Consider the following 18,854-nt stretch of genomic DNA (forward strand, 5'->3'; position numbering starts at 1 on the left):
CCCCTACAAAGCACGCGACTGAACATCCTCACTTCTTCTTTTCAATGAAGGCTGGTGAATTCAGCACCTTGCAAGAACTGGGTAATGTTTGAGGAACTACAGTGCTGTCTTTTGTTGTAACTTGCTGTAAAGCTGAGAAAACATTCCTTCAGTAAATTCTGATTGGAGAACTATTTGCATAGTGCAAGTCAAATTTTTGATATTGCAAGAACTAGGACTATATCCTGCAACCTACTTATCTGGGGGGTTTATCCAAAACACATTAGTAAAATTTACTGATTCATTAGGGAATGCCCCACCAGTATATTTAAATCAGATGTAACTGTTCTGCTTTAGCAAACAAGGATATAAAAGTAGGAAGTCCCTACATTTTTATCGGCTGTCCCAAGACACAAGTAGCAAATTAACGAGACAGGTCAGGATAGGGAGAATTAAAGACCGGTTGCCTCTACGCTTGCCCAAGTGAAAGAGAGTGGGAGTCTCTGGTAGTCCCAGGAGCTCTGTGTGCTGAAGATGAAGAGCTGCTGATACAAGTGTTCTGCAGGACTGCAAGGTGGCCTTGGGATGAAAGACTAAAATGTCACCTCTCCCCTTTCTGCCACACCCACCTCTCAGAAGGTGGTTAATTCATGCATCCGTGCCTTCCTGACATGACATTTTGGTGGCAGAACCTGCTCAAGGTGTTCCCACCCTCATTCCCCCACCCTACAAGCATGACACCTGGCAGTGCTGCAGTTTCTAAGTGACCTGAAAAACAGAGACTATTCCTTTACTTTGGGATGGATGAATCATTATTCCAGGAATAACTTTTGACCGTAGAGTCTGTACACCTCGGTATGGCCTGTGGGACCCTTCCTGTCCAAAGCACTTCAGGACTGTCTTAGCTTTTCATTCTGTCAACAGTATCTCATTCCTGTCCCACCTCAGCCTGACTGGAAGAACAACTGTTAGCACTGGGGAGGCTTCTAGGGAGGTCACATACACACAACAGATTCTGTCATGCTCTTCCTCATATTTCAGGGCCTCCCAGGACGTAGAGACATTTTAGGTCCAGATGAAGAGAGCAGTGAGACAGTCATGAGAAAAGTGGGGGTTCTTGTGGGTCCAGTTTCTCCTTTGAGCTGCGTTAAACCCCTAGGATTCTTCATGAGAAAATTAGAGCTTACCTAAGGCAACATAAGCTCCCTAGAGGTGTGTTCACACCATCTAATTTTACAAATCTAGTGTATGTACTCTGACTGGTCTTCTGAACAGCTCTGTCTCTCTCTCCATTAACTCTGTCACGAGCTCAGGTATCCAGGCTTTCCCCTTCTGCATTGTCTCTTGATGTTACAAGGTCCAAATGGACAAAAGTATTGAGATCACACATTTGCACAAGCTCCACTTCCCTCAACTCCATTACCAGGATCTTCTAGCTAGTGCAGGAAACAAAATACTCCCAGTATTTCTTCTCCTGATGGACAAGCCCCTGCTGGGGGAGGGACTGGGTCACGAGGAGGGCTCCCTGTTAGCAAGCACTGCTGAGAGTTTACATCCACATGTTCTTTGTGGTACTCACCTGGACAGACCCTTTCAGTATGAACAGCCATGCTTGACCTTCCTCAGTCTTCCAAGGGAATGGCAAAGGTACCCATAAGTCTAATCGATGATACACAGGATGATATCAAAAGCCTAGAAAATGAGCATTTTTTTGTCTTCTCCAAATATGTGTGATGTATTTACGAAGTGCTTAGCAGCCATTTTATTCTTGAGTACATTGTGATCTGTCTTGCAATTGCAAAGTGCTTCAAATCTTAGCCTTCAGTGATGTCATGTTTATGTGAAAATGGGATACACCAGGGACAGAAGCCTGTTTGTTGTAAAAACCAATAAATGATACAGGTTATATAAATGTTCAGGTTATTTGTAAGAATGATATATGTGATTGATTCTATTTTTCGGAACTAAATGAAGGTGAACACTGAGCAAATACGAGAAACAATGAACAAGACATGGACTTGAAAAAAATACCACCGAAATTCGAGGGCAAAATTATAGATCTGTGAACACAAACATGGTAAGCTGAATTTGCTATGGAAATGTCTGACTGTCCCTCCCTAGCGAGCAGGGATCCTCAATTACACTGATACATAGCGGTGTTCCCATGATACCTGCTACTTTCCCCCTCTGGCCATGCATGTTAAAGGAGTGGTGCAACTTCTGTATGATGTGGATGCAAGGCATTGGTGTGGTGTAGGCAACTGTCTGCCAGAAACTATAACCCTTTGTCCCCCACCCACCCTGCTTAGAGTGCCACTGAACTCACCAGTGACTCTAGCTACTGGGGGGAAAAAAAGGTAATCCTCTTAGAGTGTTTTTCTCTTAATCCTGTGCTGAAAATGCCATCCTGTGAAAAGAGATCCAAATCATATGCTTTTACAAGCATAGTCCCTCTTTTCCCTGTAGAGATTTGCCTGATCTTAACTGCTTTTCCATCCCTGCAATATCATATGTTTTGATTTGAATCTGATTTAGATCTAAAGATCAAAGTCTGATATTTCTCTTTAGCTACACTGATCCTGAAGATATTCAGATGGTATTGTGATAATTGAATTTTGATATTGTTGTCCTTCACTCAGATTTAGGGTATATTTGCTCTTGTTCTGAGATGCTACATGACAAACTTCACCTGTGGAGAATTTGTTTCCTAGGGTCTGAACCAGAATCAGAACAACTCTAAACAATCTTGCCTTTTAGTTCTCTTCTCAGCAGAAACCTCTCATTTCCCTCCTGGGACCTTCCCCCACCACCTTCCCCCACCCACATGTGGGACGTTTAAGGCTCCAGGTTTTTTCCAGCATGACTCCAGAAGTGTTGTGTTTACTTAGATTGAAGACAATAAAGATATAACCAGAATCAGGCGTTCATTTTCTGATTTGGTTTCATCATGAATGCATTTATGAAAATAATTTATTTCAGTAAATTCAGCTAGCTTTTTCATTATATTTACTGCCTAGACTAGCATTTGGAAAAGCCAGCAATGTTGCTCTGAATAGTTTCTGGTGCACACATGAACTGGAAGATAAATCAGAACAGAACAGAACTTTTCAGTGAGCTCAATCCTCATCAAAAGTAGACATCCAGACTGGCTAAGCAGAGATGTCCTTCACCAAGGATAAGTCCTGCCTGACCAACCTAGTGGCATTCTATGACGGCTTGAATACATCAGTGGAAAAGGAAAGGGCTTCTCTGGGCTTCTGTAAAGCCGTTGACACAGTCCCCCACAGCATCCTTCTCTGTAAATAGGAAAGAGATGGATTTGACGGGTGGACTGCCTGGTGCATTAGAAATTGGTTGGACAGTCACATCCAGAGGGTAGGTGTCAATGGCTCAGAGTCCTGACGGACATCAGTGACAAGTGGTGTCCCTCAGGGTCCATATTGGGGTGAGTGTTATTTAATGTCTTCATTAATGACACAGAGAAGGGGATCAAGTGCACCCTCAGCAAATTTGCAGCTGACACCAAGCTGAGGGGTGCAGCTAACATAGTGGAAGGTGGAGGTGCCATCCAGAGAGAGCTGGACTAACCTGAGAAGTAGACCCATGGGAATCTCACAAGGTTCAACAAGACCAAGTGTGAGGTGCTGCAGCTGGATTGTAACACCTGGGGCAACCCCTGGTATCAATCCAGGCTGGGGGATGAACAGCATGATGATCGAGAGCAGCCTGCCACTAAGGACTTGGTGATGCTGGGGAATGAGAAGCTGGATGTGAGCCATCAATGTGTGTTTGCAGCTCGAAAGCCAGTTGTATCCTGGGTTGCATCAAGAGCAATGTGGCCAACAGGTTGAGGGGAGGGGTTCTGCCCCTCTACTCCAGCCTTACGAGGTCCTACCTGGAGTGCTGCCTCCAGCTTTGGGGTCCCCAGCACAGGAAGGACATCAGTACATCAAACTATTGGACTGAGTCCAGAGGAGGCCCACTAGGATGATTAGAGGGATGGAACAAATTTTAGCTTTTTATGTTTTAGCAGTTTAAGTTTAAAATTTTGTTCAACTTATACTTAAAAGAATAAACAGGAAACATTTCTTAAATGATTCAACAATTTTCCATTAGATGTAAATACTTCAGGAGCCAAAGAAAATCTGGTTTTATTATTATCTTATTTCTGCAGTATAAAATACATTTTTAATACCTGCAATTTTATTTTCTTAAAATGTAAAGAAAAACAAGCGATGACAATTTTTGCAATGTTTGAGTAGAAAAGTAAATCCAAACCTCCTAGTAAATCTACAATACTTTGGTGGACTTCACAGGATTCCTGCTGATGTAAGAGATTAGGATCATCTTCACATTTATGTAGGGCAGGTCGGAATCGTCTTGCCATGTATTAGAGAAATCTTAATCCATACTATAACTTCAATGTGCAAAATGAACAAAAACATTGCAGCTGAGCACAATAATTATGTCACTACCAGTTTTACCTCATTGACAATTACTCATAGTATGACCTTGAGAGTGCTGATTCACTCCCACAGCTGGAACTGTGGTGTTAAAGCTATTAAGAAAAAGAACAGAGAAGACAGACACTCCTTATGTTATGATTATATGTTAACCCTCTGATTTGGCGTCACTTGGTCGTGTACCGTGTGGGTATAACCTCTGCAGATGGGATGGTTGTCCAAGTCCAGCCTCTCCTCCCTTTTTCATGCTCACTGCTTGGTGAACGTGAGTTACTGCACTGTGCAAGATAACAAGCTAATAAGCCCCCCCAAAAATTGCTCTTGTTTTCAGCCACGCACTCACACACAGGCACACACACAGAAGCTTCTCCAGAAATATTCAGAAACTCTGCAACACAGTTGACTAAGTAAAAACTTCCAGAAGGTATACTCTGGCTGTTTGCTTATGCAGAATAATCACCAGTAGAGTTGTATCAGGGTATGCTTTTTGGTGCAGGAACTGAAGATAGCCCTGGTGAGCCAACAGTTGAAGAAATCTCACTGGCAAGACTTCTAGTGTAGTCTGAAGTTTTTTCTGTAGATGGGTTTTTTCCCCTGTGTTTTAAATTATAACCAAATGCTTTTCTGCAAAACTATAGCAGTCTCAGCAAATCTGTTTTGTTAAAATAAAAAAGTACAGGTCCAAAACCGAAACCCATTTCAACTTTTTGAAGAAGAGAGGAAATATAACAAACCTAAGAGGTCTACTTTTCCCCTAATTATTGTTGGATAGATATCTTAACACTCACTGATAACAGCTTTGAACTCCTGTGAGTTCATGTGTCAATCCACATGCTCTGTCACATGCAGTCAGCTAATTTACATTGTCTTACTATTGTCTGTAGTCTTTAATAAGTATGGGACCTAATATAATTATCTCCAGTTATGGGGAAGTCTTACAGCAGTCAATGTAAGCAGCAAATGAATAAGGACTGCGGGAGTACAGTGTTTGTTCTGCCTAGCATTTCCTAGGCATCAAGGTACAAAACAAATCCAAAATTCCATGAAAATCCAAACCCAAATCCAAAATAAAAAAAACAAACACTCTCCAACTAGAAGGAATCTTTCCTCTTCCCTGCCTCCCTCCCTCCCTCCTTCCTTCCCTCCTTCCTTCCTTCCCTACTTCCTTTCTTCCTTCCTTCCTTCCCTCCTTCCTTTCCTTTTTTCTCATTCTCTATCTCTTTCTCTCTCTCTCCACCTCCCCCTCTCTGAGAATTTATAAAAGCATTATAGACACAATTTATCAACACTCACATGGATAGGGAGTACAGATTTCCCAGGAGGTTGTTTGTCTCTACAGCCTAGCAGCTATAAATCAGAGGTGCACCACTATTTTAATCCCAGGAAGGGCCTTTTTGAAGTGTCCACAGTACTTCAGCTGTAGCACAGCCACAGGATACTTTGGAAAAAATATCAGAAATTAAAGGACAAAGCATATCTCAACAAGCAATACTGCAATTTACTTCATATAAGACGGAGACTACGTTAGCTAAGTGACTTAAATAATTAAAATGAAAATGACAGCGACTGGAGACCCATTCAAAAAAAAAAAGATAAATTCATATTAATTTCTAATTAATCTTGAAATAGAATATCAGGCTTCCAGAAGTAATAGTCATATTATCAGAGCTAACAAGGTTAGCACTGCACAGGAAGAATATGCAAACCTGCCTTTTCCTGATATTTTCTGAAGAGTTACACATTTTACAAAACTAGATGCCCAGCCTTCACCTGTAAATGTATTAAGTAATTTCAGGTGCTACAATACACTTTTCAAACATTAGAGTACATAAACACAATTAATTGAGCAAGATAACCAAGAACAAATGCTGGATTTATTTTCCAGTCTAAGTAGATGTAAAACTGCAGCTTTACTGCTGTCAAATGACCATTTTGAGAAACCACCAAAAAACTTGGTGGATACTTCAGCAACTTTCCATATGTTACAGATCTTCAGTGTGACATCAAATTCAAACATACTGACTAAAGCCAAGTTCTTGTCCACCTCTGACCTGAATAGGGCTCGCAATCCTGCTCTTATAACTTAATGCTATGTCAAAAGATGAAAACACATCCTCTTAATCATACCATCGTATTTGAAAATAGCTTTTGATGGTATTGTTTTAGTAAAGGTAGTTGTGATGATTGCATACAGGGTACAGGAAAAGCATGTCCTTAAAAGACTGCAGCCAATGCCATTTACCAGAAATGAGCTTGGCCCAGGATAAGTTATAAAGGACATTTGAATTTATAATAAGGTGTTTATTGCCAGGAATGCTCCTCTTTTTGATAAAAATTCCCACATTTCTCTCCCCAAAACAATTGACGAATGTGGTTGGTCCAAAGGTTATAGTCTGTAAATGCGAATATTTTGTTAAAGTGATGATTAGGTATTACCTGTCTCAAGAGTAAAAAAAAAAAATTAGACTCAAGAATAATAAGTTTGGCTGTACAAGCACATACTCATGAGAATACTCTGATCATACTATAATCATGAAAGACAGGCAGTAGAGTAAAACCTGTGGAACAACCAACATTCCAGTGTTTTATAACCTGAGAAACTGAACAAAATACGTATTAGTGTATTCAGGCTTATTGCCTTGCAATACAGTAAGCTACAAACATGACCTAATATTGACATCTATTCTCTACACACTGCAGAACAGAAGAGGAGTTCTTTCGACTCAGCTCTGGTTGTCTCTGGTCCCATTAGTATTCTGCTAGCTTGTTCCTGATCAATCTATGGTAAACAGGCAATACAGAAAAGAAACGAGGAAAAACACAGATGAAAGTGACTTATGGAAAACAATAATGTGTCCTTCAGGTTTTTTTTGTCTCTGAATGAGGTTTGTATTATTTTTACTCAGCTAAAATGCCATAGGTATACTGTAGACCGGAAGGAAGATATTAATCTTACTTTTTCAGTTCAGATATATATGGTTATTGCCCCAAAACAATCAAGAAAACCACTAAATATTTCTGGGTTTTGCCTTTGGTTTCATTTTCTCAGGATAAAGTGGAATACTATTGCTGATGTGTTTACATCTGTGTTCTTTTCTACTATGCTGGATAGAGGTTCATTGTTTTTAGCATGATGAACTAGTTTATTTCATCCTTATTTTAAAAGCATCGAAATAAGGAAATAGAAAAAACAGCATCTCTGCTGTCATTGGAAAGATTCCCTATTGCAGTAAGAAAAGTAAGAAAGAAGGAAAAATAAAAGAAACAAGATCTGGTCTGATCATACAGAGTGTTATCAGAGGAATCTTCCTGGTCCTCAATGCTAACTGAGACCATGAACACGAGAATGTTTTTTTTTGTGGCTACTCCTTACAAGACATTATGTACTGGACCCAGGAAATACTTACACTTGATGTTGTTCATGGAACTGTATTGAGATTGGCACTGTGTCTGTCTGAATTTGTATCAGAGCCTTCATTTTGGTAACAGTAGATTGAGAAGAGGTAAAAAAAAAAAAAAGGCAAACACTTCTTCCAGAAATATGTTCTGAAAAGAAGGTTAACTTGTCCCTTAAAACTTGGCTAAATATCATAATGTCATTTCTTATTATGTGATTTGCATGACTCTAGATACCAGTGATTTTGGTCATATCTTTTTTTTTTTTTTCTCCACAGTCATTGCACAGGCATGACCTTGCAAGGTATTTTTCTCGCATGAAAAATCACAGTTTCAGTGTTTCTTCCTCCTTGGGTTGTGATTTTCTGGCAGCAGTTGGGAGAAATTGACAAAACAAATACAGGTCAAGTGTTTCAATGGCTGCATGCTGGGAAGCAAGATTACTTCACCCACACTTGGCTGGACAATTAAGTTCTGATCTCTCGGATAGTGGAAAGGCTGTTGACAAAGATACTCGAGGTAGGATCTCCTGCTGTCCTTGCTGAAGTAGGGGCTCCCACATTCTCCTTCAATCAGAATAGCAGTCTTGAACCTGTTGAAGATGCTTCGTAGATATTTGTGTCCATCTGCTTAGTTTTGCAGTCCTCAAGAAAGGGAAAGCTACTCTTTGAAGTACCGATATAACAATTACGTCCTTCATAGAGGCCTACAAAGCGTATCACATACCCTCAGTGACTTAAGAATGATCCTAACTTGATCAGTACGGGTTTTCAACTACACTTCTGCAATGGATTCCCAATACAGAGAAACAAAAGTTACATTATGTCAGTCTTCAGGGTCTCATTAACCTGTTGTGCCGGCCAAATAAATAAATTAAATGAGCTTAAAAGGCCTGGAAGCTGCAAATATCTTCAAGATCTTGAAACCCATTTCAAAACAAAATGACAGGTTTTGAGCTATTAGACTGACCCTGCAGGACCATACATTACTTTGGTGGCTTTCTATGCCTCTTCACTTTCCTTGTGCTCAGTATGCACAAGAGATCTATTTGATTAGGCCCTCCACTCCCAAGGGAGAATTAAGGACTTCATTTGCAATACATAACCTAAGCACATTGCATTCTTTTGCTCTTAAAATTCAGCCTCTGTTACACTTTTGCCCACTTCAGAAAACCCTGGTGATGTAGTAAGGCCAGAGATTGCTCATAGCACCTGCACTGCTCTGTATCCATTGATATCCATTATCAAAGATTTCAATTTCCAAATATTAAAATAAAACCCAGATAATTGCTTATTATCTAGTCAAATAATTGCTATATATCTTCTGGAAATAGTACCAGTAATTACATGAAGGAACACAGGTGCTAAAGAGCTACTTCCTATGTTGGTTTACAGCCTATCAATATTCATTACTGTATAATAAAAGAATAACATACCAACTTGTCCTTCCACTAAATTTCAGTATCATTACTCAGGGGGCAAAATCTGGATGCAGAGTGTATATGATAAGACCATTTGAAAAGGCTTCTTTTTTTTTTTTTGTCTTTCACAGAACTCAACCTGAATTGGTCATAGAGAAGTAGCTCCATCTTCAGTACTGCACTACCACACTAACTGAAACCGTAACGACTTCATGACAGTGTGAAGGTGTTTGCTTGCAAGAATGTTAGAATGAAAAAAATTAACAGGAAATAAAGGGGACCATCTAATCACTGTAAGTGACCTTCAGATGATAGATAAAGTTAGGGGAAAAGATACAAGCAAACAAAATCACAGTGGAGCACAGTGAACTAAACTTATCCCAAGTATAACTCCAGCCAGCTGGCCAGTATCTGCTTGTCAAAATAAGTTTAATGGGGAAAGAAAGTAATAAAATAAGGTATGAAATCTGTTTTAGAACATAGCACATTGGTTTTGTTCGGATAGGTCAGGATGGCTTCTATAATGCCATTTTTTGAGATAAATTACTTGTTGCTGCACCTCCAATATCAAGCTATGAGTCTCAACATTTTTCTCATCCCTTTCACTCCCCCCCCCTTTTTTTTCCACAGCTTTCTATCAACATCCAATGTGCTATTTTCCTGTGGTCAGGGTAAAGAGGGGGTTTAGGCATTTTTTTATCTATATCACCATGGAAACAAGATCTGTGTATGCATCTACAGTTCGTCTTTCTCCAGAGTAAAAACCTTCATTATCTATGCAAGCTTATGGCTAACTGTTCTGCATAAGAGATGGTTTTCTTATTCCTACCTACTATTTCGGAAATTCATTTCATGTAGTTGCACATAACAAGCTGTAAAGAAGGTTTTATGAAGCCAATAATGCAGATATAATACTTGAGGAATTCCTTTTGGATTGGACATATTTATTTTTCCAAACATTTTGTTTGAGAGAAAACGAGATTGCTATCTGCTGTTTCCTTATTTTTTTGCAGGAAAGCAAAGGGTTGTTGACTTCCTCTCCCCTCCCTTCCTTCCTTCTTTCTGAAGGTACTGTACTCATCTGAAAAAAAAAGAGAACGAAATGATTGTTCCTGTTCTCTTTCTTAAGTCATTTGAAACATTGTCCCCGCTAGTTTTCTAAGTTTACTGCAATCTCTGCACGGGGGGAGGGAGAAAGAAAGAGAGAGACACAGATATTATGAACTTGAGATCAGGTAGAGTTTAAGGCACTCCTTCCAGCTTCAACTATTGGTAAGTTAAGTAAAATGCTTTTATGGTTAACTTCTTAGAAGTGCAATATATATGCTTTTTTATTAAGAAAAGGCATTAATCAGATACAGATTTAACTGATAAAAGGATAATAATCATATGTATTGACAAACAGTCTATTTATGCTATAGATATCTCTAGTCTGGTTTTTAGATACTGGTGCTAATACCGTATGGTTTAACCTATGCAGATAGGAAAGAATTTTCCAGTGAGGCTGGGAACATAACATAATCTGCAGTGAATGTCACATATATAAGTCCTGCTAGAATCTTGTTACAGGCTTCACTAACTTTATCCGTGCAGTTTCAGCAAGAGTCACTGGGCCACTGCTGAAATATAGAGAGGAGCTGTGTCATAGGTAAATCAATGTATTTCATTTATCTACTGAAGTCTGCTCCAAACCACCAACCTGTGCTATATTGGGAGAAGAGTTACCAGGGCTGCTGGTTTTTTTCCTTCTAACCGTATTGTGTTTAGGATTACATATGTTTGTCTCTACTTATCTGTGTATATGATTAGTCTAGAAAAAACAACATTTAAGGTGTGGTAAAACAGTTCCCAGCTCTCTTGTGGAAAACAACAAAACAAAAAGTTCATGTTGTCTAGACGTAACAAGAATGAGGCTGATTACCTGCATCAGTAATAGGATGGACTCAATTGTTTATCTGTTGTTTGCATTGTTGTAGACACCAATAGCATTTTTCATGTTGGTCATAACTGTATCGTAATGATCAGAACGGGCATGTGAAATGAGTGATTGAATGAAATGGCATATTTCAAATACTGGAAGAGAAAAATCCTCCCTGCGCACATTTATGGAAGCAGAATGCAGAGGTGGGGAAGAACTGAGACAGGTGTCCATTTCTTTGCAGAAGGAGAGTTGTTCTTCTTATGATTCAGTATTTCTTCAAGCTGCATCTCTCTGAAGTGCAGGGTTCTCTGCAGAATGCCCAGACAGAGAGGCTACAAACGGTGAGCAGATAGCGCAGAGAGCTGGCAGGCAGCTCCTGCTCCCACTAGGGTCCCTGGACTGTGCTTCCACCCTGGGACAGCCTTCTGCTCCCACCCCTCACTGAACCAGCTAGTGGAAAGGACTTTCTGCCCCACTCTATCTGGAGTCTTTCTGCAAGTTTTTTCATAGGAAGAAATGATCTACCACAAACTCAGCCCAGTTTCTGGGTAAGTTGTAGATTCCGTTTGCTCTGGGAGCAGCTGATGGGTTCTGCCAAAGGAGATTAAAATAACTTGTTTCTTGAACTTAGCTTAATGCTGCAACTCCATTTAGTTTGCCACCAGTTATTAGGTTTATTTGATTATACTTAACCCACAAAGAATGCTCAGCTAATAGAAAGTGTATGCCAGGCGTTGCTGTGAAAACCACTTGCCACATTTTTTGCTTGGGATATCTGGGTTCATTTTTTTGTGACTATATAATGACCCAGATTTAACAGATGCTTTGGATATCTATTTTGACAGTTACATGTTAAACATCTGAAATACTACTTTTTAGTTCAAGTGAGAAATAGAGGAGTCTTCCAAACACAAAAAAAGAAGCCCATAAGCTCTGCATTTGTAGTGGTATTTTGCTCAAACTGCAGTGTTACTCTGGATTGCAATCACTTGTAAGTTTTGATCTGGTTAGTTCAGAAGTCTGGTTTGTCATGTAGGTAAAAGCCACAGCCTTTAGGTATAGATTTTGTTTCTGAAGAAGATAAACATTAATGTATTATTGATTTAGGACAATATACAATAAATTCTTTTTCTCAGACATTGTCAGAAATGTATAAATAAGAACCCGTGTGTTCAAAATCATAGTAGATGATCAAAAGAAGTACATACTATTTTAAAACCCAGTCCCCAATAATGACCAGAGAGAAAAAACATTTTTAAATGAGTGCTTAGTAATTTGACAGTAAAAAATAGAGCTTGAATTTTGAACTTCAATCTTAGATTTTATCTATTGGCTTTACTTTTACTTCAAATGATATATTTTTGCAGTCATTTGGAGTTTGTTTGTTTTCACTTTGTGTAATTTATTGCTGGGACAACTCTAACATGATTCAATATAACATAAATCTCTAACGGAGCTAATATCTTTCTTGAGGTATCAAGAAGATGATTCTTTGGCTGACACATTATCCTTATTGCACATTGCTGAGGAATTTGCAAGCAGGGAAAGATGTAGTCTGAGTATGGATTGAGTACAGATCTACTACCATCTTATGGCACAAATTAAATATTTGTTAAATGAATTTTCAGTTACTTACCTCAAAGCTATAAAAAAATGTTGGCACAACAGCCAAAAATAAAGAGGCAGTCTGTGTTTATTTTGCTTAAAGTGTTATTACTTCTATTGCTAAGAGCCATATTTATGTATATAGCATAAATATAGTCACTCAGCGTATGTATTTTCCCAGAGTATTATTTAAAGACATTATTTCCATTTAATTTGTTCTCAAGTATAATGAAATAAAATGTAGAGGAATTTTGTTTTTTTTTCAGAAATAGAAAATTAAACCCACACCAGCAATGGCAAAGATGTTACAGAAACAGGTTATGGCCTGTGGGAATCCCAGGGTAACACATCTAATTCAAACAGCATAGAAACTGAGAGAAGTTTTTATGTAAATGCCAATTGCCTTTTTATATTTAGGACCAGCTCCTTTAATGGTGAATACTATTGAGAATGGGAGTTTTGGATGTAGAATAGTAGCACTGAGTTACATTCCCAGTAACATTTTGGCATCTCAAATGTAGAGATTTTGACCAGCAGTTAATTTGAATCTTTGAATCTTAATAAGGTTTGGTGTTGTGGTGCGTTTTTTTATTTTTGGTTGGGTGTTTTGTTTGATTGTTTGTTTGTTTTTTGATTGGTTTTGATTCTTTTAAACAAACTTATCAATAAGAGCCTTGCCTTAAGACTATCTGCAGAGCAGATACTGGTGATCTGAAAGACATGATGTGCATCTCACAGATAAACATAGTGCCATGTCTTCAAAGTGCTGTTTCTAGTAGTGACAAATAGATATACAGGATTTAGAATGGGAGAAGCACAAGGGGACGAATCATGATAGCAACCCAAGACAAGCCTAAAATACAGAGGCAGAAGAGCATGCATTACCCTAGAGAACACTCAAGTTTTTTCTAATCTTTGAAATCGCAAATACTCAATGCAGAAAGATGTCTATCTGGATGGACCCCTTCACAATGCTGTGTCAGGTAACATCTTATTAGTGGACAAAAAATGATCCACAGCTTCCGAACACTAATGTATGTTCCTCAGCAGCAACTCATGCAATGAAACAAACTGCTCTTTTAAACAGACCTTACAAGTGCTGTGAGACTGCTACAGATTTTTCATTAGTTTGATGGACTAATTTTATACCCCAACCTATTTTTAAAAATAGACCATCTGCTAAAACCAAGCAGTAGTTTTCTTCTCAAGTGCAGTAGTTTTCCACATTCTAGTTTTCCATCCTAGAAGACCACTGAAAAGGAATGAATGTCATCTTGGAAAAGAAAGAATTACAGAGGCACAAGTAATACAAAGCCTTTAAAAATAAAGAAACAAATCTGGGAAAAAAAAAATTACTCGGGATTATCCTTTTTCTGCTGAAAAGCTCATGTTCTGAAACCGAGACCACAGCTTTCCATTGGTGCAGATAGAGAGGCATTTTATCGGTGATATTCAGATTTTTATCCAATGAGGAGGTCCAAGTTAGTACTCAGCAGTTGTTTAAAACACGCATTGAACTGCAAGCTGGATATCTAATTTTTCTGTATGTATATGGCAGGGACTAGTCCTTCTTGCTTGGCTTCTAAAATAGTAATGATCCAGTGAAAAATATTACCTAATGTTTGGTTTAGTTCCTTCTAAACTTAATACATTTTTTACTTCCTTTTGTAAAACGAATGGTTTTATTCAAGCATTACTCTGCTCTTGATAAGCAGAATGCAGCATTTTCCTTCTAAACCAATAATGATTAATGCACTGTAAAAACTTCTAATGTGGCTGGTAGTAATTAAACTAAGAAACCATACAGTAAAAGAAAATATTTTTGTGCTTTGGAGGTTATGGGAAGAAATTATGTGAATAATTGCCCTTTTTTAAAATTTTCATTCTTTATTTCCTGCTTTTCCATGTTAGAATGCCCCCCCCTTATTAATTACTTGAAAGAAGGATGAAAGAAACACCCTATTTTTAATTTCTCTTCCCTCTCTCTTCTACTATGAAAGCTAAGTCATAGACACATTTTTCCTTCTACTTTGCGGATATGCATGAATTCATCTGATTTAAGGGAAAAACCTATTTTCCTGTTGCTGATCTTCAAAAACTGCAAACCTGAAAACACCCAACTTTTCATCTGCATATGCTAATTAGCAGTATTGGAATTCAGAGAACACTGGATAATACAAATGTTATTGAATTTGGAGATTCATTTATTTACAAAAAATGAGTCTCCTACACTGATAACATCCCCTTTTGCTAATGAATTAGCAACAGGTAGAACTGATTTGAAATTGAAAGCAGGGCTGTGAGAAGGATTGTACATTTTTAGTTGTTTTTCTAAGATGATGCTGGAAGGAGCACTAAGGCAGAGAAAGTAGGCATTACCCATGCGGTCCTCTGTCTGGAGGCCTAATGAAGAACAGAAATCATCTAATTTCCCTGTAAGAAGGAATTTTGAAAGGTGGTCTTCCTAGAATGGAGGAGAAGGTTCTGGGATCACAGAATGAATCAATCACAGAATAGTCTGAACTGGAAGCAATCCACAAGGATCTTCAAGTCCAACACTTCAGTGAGTGTCCCATATGGGGATCAAAACCACAACTTTGACCTTATTAGCATCATTTTCTAACCAGATGAGCTAATCTTGAGGTAGGAGCATAGGACTTTGCCCCTTCTTGGGGAGCAGCCTGTTCTGACAGTAGCCCCTCTGATAAGCCACAAGAGTTTTGACTGCAAAGGATGAGATGACTTCCAACCTTCCTCTTCACTAGTTTGTTGCTGTTTATGACTGTGCAAGTGTCACTTATACTTCAGTCTTCCCTGTTTAGGCTTGCAGTGTAACTGTTAGACTCTTTTTTCAGTGACGAAAGACCACCTGTTTTGTGAAGGGCTCTATGCGGATCTGTCACTCAAAGACTTTATAAATTGGAGAGAGTGTGTGCTCTTACCAACATGCAATACACTGGATTTAAACCAAACTCTAAAGATATGCAAGGAGAACATTTTGGAATATAGTTTCAGGTTTAGTCATTCCTCTGTGCTGCTTTCTAAAGCACAAAGTGTTTCATCTTGCTGCTTCTGCTCCAGGTAAAAGTGATTTGAAAGCACTATTTGAAAATGAGTTGTCTGCCATACAGTACTTTCAATTAGCACATTGTTTCTCTACCTGTCTTCTTTTTCTAAAAATTATTTAGAGTACATGTGTAATGAAAACAATATCAGGAGGGGGAAAAGGAAGGGATGACCTGTTTTTAGAGCATCTGTTAGTTTCTAAGGAACACCAGAAATTGTTTGAACCATCTGGTAGATACCAACCCGTGCTGGGTCAGTTCCTTAGTGCAGATTTCTGAAGCTATGAAGATCATCCTGTATTTGTCCAAAACTATTGTTCTTTGATAGAAATTCCAGAAAGCTGTAGTAAACCTCCTGGAAGAGCAAGATGACAAAAATGTGCTCATCAGTTTACCAGAAATGAAACCCATCCAAGTATAAATGTGCAGGAAAATGTTTTTTGCACAGCACCACAGCAAGGAATCATACCAGCATGAATGTTATATCAAACAGTTTTCCTGCATAGTGCTGCACTCACAGTATGAAGTCATCAAGATTTCCAGAATAATTTTGTATGTTTATAGGCAGAATTTTGTTGGGATGCTACAGAAGCTGTCACATACATCAGAGGAACGCTGCTGACCAACTCTTCTTTCCTCTGCCAGAAAAACAGAAATACTAATTAATGACCTTAGATTCCAAATACATTAACTGATTTTTTCATGTCCCACAGAAAGCAAATCCCACCTAAACTTCAGCCATAGGTAAAGAATATCACTGGATATCACAGATATCACTGGATTCTGTAGGCAAATGATCAGGACTCAGGATTCACTCTAATGATTTGAAGTGGGGATTTTCACTAGTTTGTTCACTACTTAAAAATACATGAATAGGTATCCAGTGGAAGGCACTGAATACGGTTAGGAGAGTAAGTTGTAACAGAATTCACTGGGTAATGTCCCCCTGCCCAGACCACAGTATTACCTGCTACTCCTCACAAAACACAGCAATAATTTCTATCAAGTTTTCCTATGTTTTTTTTAAATAATACTTGTTTATTTTTTCCAGGGAAAAATTTCTGGATAGAATGATTGGGGGTAGTGTCATGGGGGTGTGGGCTGGGATTGATAGAGTTATATTAATGTATAAGGTAGTTTTTCACAAAACTTTGTTCTGTATTGTTGGCTGGCCATTCTTACTCATGTTGTCATGGTGTAGAATCACAGTGGTTTGATGAGGTTTCTTGGTTTCCTTTTTCCTTGTCATGAAAATCTGAACTGAGTTAGTATCCAGAACAAGTCTTTGTCATCACTTACCATGAAGGATTAGTGCCAGAGTGGTTTGGGAAATGTTCAGAATCTCAGATTTCAACCTATGTTGAATTTCTTCTCACTCTTCCCCCCCGCCCCCCGCCTCCACTTTGGCAAAAAACAATTTCTTCTTTGTGGCTCTAGTCTCTGTTCCAGTATCTGCTAATGACACTTGGCTAAGACTGAGCTGGTATTCCTGCTTCATATGCTAGTTTATTGAATTCAGTGAAATTGGCATTTAAAATCTGTTTCAGCTTAAAATAATTAATCTCAAGAATTTTTTTCCTCTATTTACTATAGGAATTTGTTTTCCAGTTGATGAAAATCACAGAAGTAAGATAAAAATTTGTTTTGAATTTCATATTTTCTGTAGTTTTGGTAACAAACTAATGCTTATTTTTAAAATTTTCTGGAAATTACAAAATAATTAAAAGCAATATGCAGGGTTCATTTTGGGGATCAGAGAGGGAAAGTTGGTTTTTTTTGTTTGTTTGTTTGTTTGTTTTTTGTTTTGTTTTTGTTTTTTTGTGTTTTTTTGTTGTTGTTGTTCAGTCAAGGAGAAGATTCAAGTTTGGCATCACAGGTAAAGGGCAAAGATAGAGAGGAAGGTGTCTTAAATTATTTTCTTGCAGACATGTCATATGATCAGTCAGGAATACCATTCTGTGCTGGGGACTAATAATACTCCTCTGTGTTTAAGAAAAACTAAACTTTCACTAAAACCTAATGTGTTTTGGAAACTTTCTATGAAATCTCTCCCATACAATCTTCTCCAAGCATGTGCGCACATTTTACATGGCATGTTCTTCTTTGAGGTACCTGCAATACCCAGAATATGCAATTTTGAGGTACATGCAACCAAATACTAATGCAATGTAGCTGGCTGGATTGAAGAACCAAGCTGAAGGTGGCCCTTAGCTACCCTTTAAGATAACAAAGAGATGGGAGGAGAACAGACCATCTTTCTGGCCTCCATATATGATAAGGACACTGGGACTACAAGAGAAAGAAAAGCTCAATGCATTTCCTTTTTAAAGGTCATGAATACCAGTGAAAGGTTTACTTTCAAAATAACAGCCCAAGCAGGACAGCATGAGGGTTATGAAAGGGCATGCCTTTTTGATCATTCTAATTTTGGATGTTCTGCATAACTCTGTTATTTTTCTTAAAATAACACACTGTACAGCTCAAAACCTCTCTGTTCTGTTTATAGTGTTTAATGACTATGCATTGTAGGTGGAAAGATTATACCCAAATTGTTCTTAAAGGACTCCAGACTCTATTAAAAATCACTGTTTTACTACCAGATCCTTCCTAATATTTTTATTATTTATTTGTTCTTCTGTTGATCCTGTCTCTTATAATACCTATGTGATGAGATAAAATTCCTAAAGTTCCATTAATGTTATTTATAATTTTCCAGAGGAATAATTATTTCATACCTAGGAATCCTGTGGTGCCAAAAATGCACTATTTTAATTTGCAGTGGCAAATATGCGATAGACAGGAAGTAGGGATGGAATGATAGGACTCCTATAAACAGTGATTAAAGTGACTGCACATACTTTATAAAGGAAGGGACACATCCATGGTTCCAGCCTATGACATGAAAGCTCCTTATCCATTTAAGAAAAGGAAGAAATTTGTCGAATTGACATCACCCCATAACAGTCAAATACTCAGCTACACCACAGATTTTCCATAATCATTTC

General features: G+C 38.3%; 2 protein-coding genes across 3 annotated transcripts in view; one reads left to right on the forward strand and one right to left on the reverse strand.

Moving 5' to 3' along the window:
• Positions 1–18,854, reverse strand: part of PTCD2 (pentatricopeptide repeat domain 2) — a 101,390-nt gene that overhangs the window by 10,551 nt on the left and 71,985 nt on the right. The gene's annotated exons all lie outside the window — the stretch shown is intronic.
• The window catches only part of ZNF366 (zinc finger protein 366), a 38,446-nt gene continuing 30,024 nt past the window's right edge, over positions 10,433–18,854 (forward strand). The window contains exon 1 of one of the 2 annotated variants that reach the window (XM_050329628.1): positions 10,433–10,530. The gene's annotated coding sequence lies outside the window, so the exon portion shown is untranslated. Of the gene's footprint in view, positions 10,531–11,693; positions 11,728–18,854 lie in introns of those variants that run through there. The other variant, XM_050329629.1, reaches the window with a different exon arrangement.

The sequence above is a fragment of the Myiozetetes cayanensis genome, unplaced genomic scaffold (assembly GCF_022539395.1).
Source record: "Myiozetetes cayanensis isolate MyiCay16 unplaced genomic scaffold, myiCay2020 scf4, whole genome shotgun sequence".
Lineage (NCBI taxonomy): Eukaryota > Metazoa > Chordata > Aves > Passeriformes > Tyrannidae > Myiozetetes > Myiozetetes cayanensis.